The sequence below is a fragment of the Mus caroli genome, chromosome 7 (assembly GCF_900094665.2).
Source record: "Mus caroli chromosome 7, CAROLI_EIJ_v1.1, whole genome shotgun sequence".
NCBI classification, from domain to species: Eukaryota; Metazoa; Chordata; class Mammalia; order Rodentia; family Muridae; genus Mus; species Mus caroli.
In genome coordinates this window covers 97,402,780-97,406,727 of record NC_034576.1, presented here as the reverse complement: position 1 = coordinate 97,406,727, position 3,948 = coordinate 97,402,780, and the positions used below count along the sequence as shown (strand labels likewise).

Here is a 3,948-nt window from a genome sequence, read left to right as displayed (position 1 = left end):
TGTGTGTGTGTGTGTGTGTGTTTGTAAAAGGAAGGGATAAGAAAGGTTAATGGGAGTGGGACTTCAATAAAACACATTACAGATATGAATGAGAGTATAAAATCATAATTAAATTAATAATTTTAAAGTTACAAAATATTCCTCTAGCTTAAAAAAGAACTTTTATAGTGTTGTATTTTTTAATATGGCACTCAATACTTTTGTGTAACAGGTTCCAATTAAATAATGCATGTGCTAGAAAATTACCTATCACATACTTCACATTTATTTTCATATTTACAGAAATAATAATATCTTACAGTTTTATTAATCTCATTTGTAGCTATAGCTGTAGTTCATGATATATATTAACTATGTGTATATTTTTGTTTTTTTAAATCCTCTTAGATTCGTTAGGTTCCTTATTATTATTTTTAAGACAACCATATTTTACTTTTATTTGCTCAAATGTAGTTAGAGAATATACTTATTTTAAACTCTAGTAGCCCTTTCCTTATGGGCTTCTTTTGCCTCTTAACTTCTGAGGTAAATTTTACATTACTAATTTTTAACAGTTCTCAAAAAAGATGAAACAATTTCAAACTAACAAAAGTTACCAGTATGATTATGAACTGTGATTTTTGTCCATTTATAAAGGGATCATACCTGAATAAGTTAATCAAGGTGAAGAATTACGTACTTCTAGACTTACCTACTAAACCATGAATATCATCTTAGTCAGTCTGCTCTCCCACCACACCTACCTGGGGAATTCACAGAGCAGGGATGGGTATAGTAACTGTAGCTGCAGAATGAATGCTAACAGGGATAAACAGCAGTCTTTCCTTAGAAATTAACCTTCCATATACTCTCTGAAATAGTCTATATACCTTCACGCCTTCTGAAAGACTTTCCCAGAGATGCTGAAAAATGCTGCTTTCCAATTGGATCCCTCTCAAACAGGGGAGTACAGGTAGTTTAGAGTTAAAGTTGAGAAAAATGCAGGACAGAGGAGGACCATTTTGCTTTCTTTCATGCTGCACACAATATGGCTGTGCCTTACTGAGGATTCTAGAAAATGTGTTTGGTATGTTATTTTACATCCATTTCTAAAGAAGTTTAGGCACATGCTTTATGCTAAGCAGTCCAAAAGAGCACAGAGTGGTAGTGAGGGACAGTGAATCCTGAGTTCACACTGTGTCCTGAAAATGGATTTACTCAGCAATGCTGTATATTGACAACAGGGTGCAAGAGGAGGTTCGAATGAGAAATGGAGGATTACCAAAAAGTGGAACCATGAGGGAACTATATACAAGCATCCACAATACTGTTGACAGGATCCACCATAGATGGGTGGTTTTACAGACTCCAGTAACAACAATTAGTTAAAGCAGTAATTACAACTTATAAGTCACCGCTTGTTGCTCAACTCCAATGATGCCAATCACTCTATCTCTATTCCTTTGTCTTTTGACACCATCCTGTTAATTGGAAAAGAAAAAAGGAAATGACCATATCTTTGTTATTATCTTAGTCTGATATATTTTCTCAGTGTGTCCAATAGAAAGGGTTTCCACTTTATCTAAATAACAAATCATCTAGTATATTGTATGTGTTCAGCCTGCATCCATGGAAGCAGAGGCTGTGACCCACAGCTTCATCATTTGTTAAATTACAATGATTTAAATTGGGGTTAGGTGAGTGATAACCACTGACTAATAAGAAAGCATGTTATTACTCCCCATTCCAGAGCAGTTTACAGTGGAATCTTTCAAAAATAATATCACTTCTGACCAAGAACGGGATTGCTGAGGTACATAAAAGAAATGATAACATGTAATTACATCAGGTGGGCAAGAATAAATGTAGAAGTAGTAGTTTTATTAAAATGTTTATTAGATGCAGTCATTACTCAAATGTCAGCCTGGAGATAGCAGCTGTGCTAGAGGGAGAAAAGCCAGAGCATGGGAAGATATGCAGTACTTGAATTCCAGGTAGAAATACCTATTATTTGAGTTATAGCTCATGATAGAAAGAATGTATGGGCTGCGACCTCAACCCAGATCAGATGTGAAGCTTCTTGCTTTCTAATTATACTCTCAGGACTCTAATTTTCTCATCTAACTAGAATAAATAGTTTAGAGGGATATTAAAAAGAACTTTAGTATTAGTAAAGAATGTTATAGATGGCTTAACAGACACAAATCTTTCTAGATCAAGAAAAAATACCAAGGATGGGATCATTGGCTGTAATTATTTAATTGAGAACTATGAATGAAGCAATGTGGAAAAAAGTCAAACTTGATAGAACATAATGATTACTACCAGTATAAATCCCCTTATTGGTTTAGCCACAAATATGTTTGATTCCCATTCGATGTCTGTGCAATATTTTGAGAAATGTAAGAAAAGATAGGAGGGATTTCAGCATAAATGTTTCAGAGTCCGAGCTTTGTGTACTCTGAGTGAGCCCTATGCTTTCAATATTCTAAAACTTGTGTCTTTACTGCGTGAAAGTTTCTTCTGTGGCAGCATGCATTCCTTGTAATTTAGTGGCAAATGCCCTTATGCATCTTTCTACATTTGAACACCTTTCTTCACTTCCCATAAAGATGATATATCTTGTTTAAGGCATGCTACTTGTGCTGAAATCATTCTGTTATCAATCTTTATCATTCATACTTTATTACAAATATATCGTGACTGTGTGCCTAACACAGAAATTTCTCATGGAAATGATTTTTAAAAAATCTCAATCTGTCATGTTGATGTCAAGAGAACAGTTGGCTGACTAAATTTTGACTATTCATCCAGATGTTAATATTAATCAGCCATGGCTGTGTGGATGTACATCCATGTGCCACTTACTGACTTTATATACTTAGACATTTTGTTTGAATATACACAAATTTCTCTGATTGTTATCTACAGATTAAATTAAAATCACTACTAATAGTGCCATCTTGTGTCTGAAATTAAAAATCAAGATAGTATGTGGAGGATAGAATTTTAAAATTGTTTTATTAATTAAATTTGCTCTTAGATAACTTTACACATGTACTCAGTGGATCCTGACAGATTTTTACCTCCTACCCTCTTCTATTTCCTTGCCATCCCAGTCCTCAGTTTAAGATGAAAAATAAAATTTAAAAAAAAAACCTATAAACTTTTTCTTTCAAAGTCAAGCATGTGGTGGCTGATATCTGAGGCACCACTGAGGAAAGACTATTTGCCCGGCTTTGTCTGAAATGGACAGCTGGAATCCTTATGACTTCTCAGTGATTTTCCTGTGTGCCTATGAAAATCCTCCAGCATGGATGGATTCCTCCACATGAGAGAGAGTACCACCCAGACTACAATGATTTGACCCAGTATCTGCACTTAATTGTCACACTGAAGATGCTTCTTAGTGCTCAGTTGGGTTTAACAATTGAGGAGCAAAGGCCTCCCAGCGAGGAATCTTCATCTCCAAGATGATTCCAAATTCTGATGCAAAACAAGGAGGACCTCAAGAAGGGGGACCAAGTTTTCCCTGTGAATGATAAGGATTTCCAAGTAATCAAAGCCAGCAAAGCTGTTGAAATCTAGAAGACAGCACAAGAAATCAGCATTTAGATGTGGGTCTTTCCCTACAATTATCATCTATAAAAAGTGTGGATTCTAAAATAAAGATTTGCAGTCCATTGCCCTCCATGTGGAACCTTCCAGGGCAAGCTAACTAGAGCTCCAAAAAGCTTGGGGAAAAGTCAGGAAATTCTATTCTCCACACCCTCCAGGCTTGTGAATGGGCAGGATGGGAAGACAGTTTATCAGTTGTATTATATATAAACTGTACTGTACTGGGTGTTCCCTAGTTTGCTAAGTGAGTTTCATTCTGAAAAAGGAGGAAGATAATGAGCTCTAGATGTTTGTATCCTGTGGGAGAAGTAACTGGCATTTACTAGGTACCTTAGATTGGCCATTTATTCA

General features: G+C 35.5%; 1 pseudogene; it reads left to right on the top strand.

Annotated features, from left to right (window-relative positions):
• The first annotated feature begins 3,227 nt into the window (after window positions 1-3,227).
• Window positions 3,228-3,627, top strand: LOC110297989 (annotated as a pseudogene).
• Window positions 3,628-3,948: the final 321 nt, after the last annotated feature.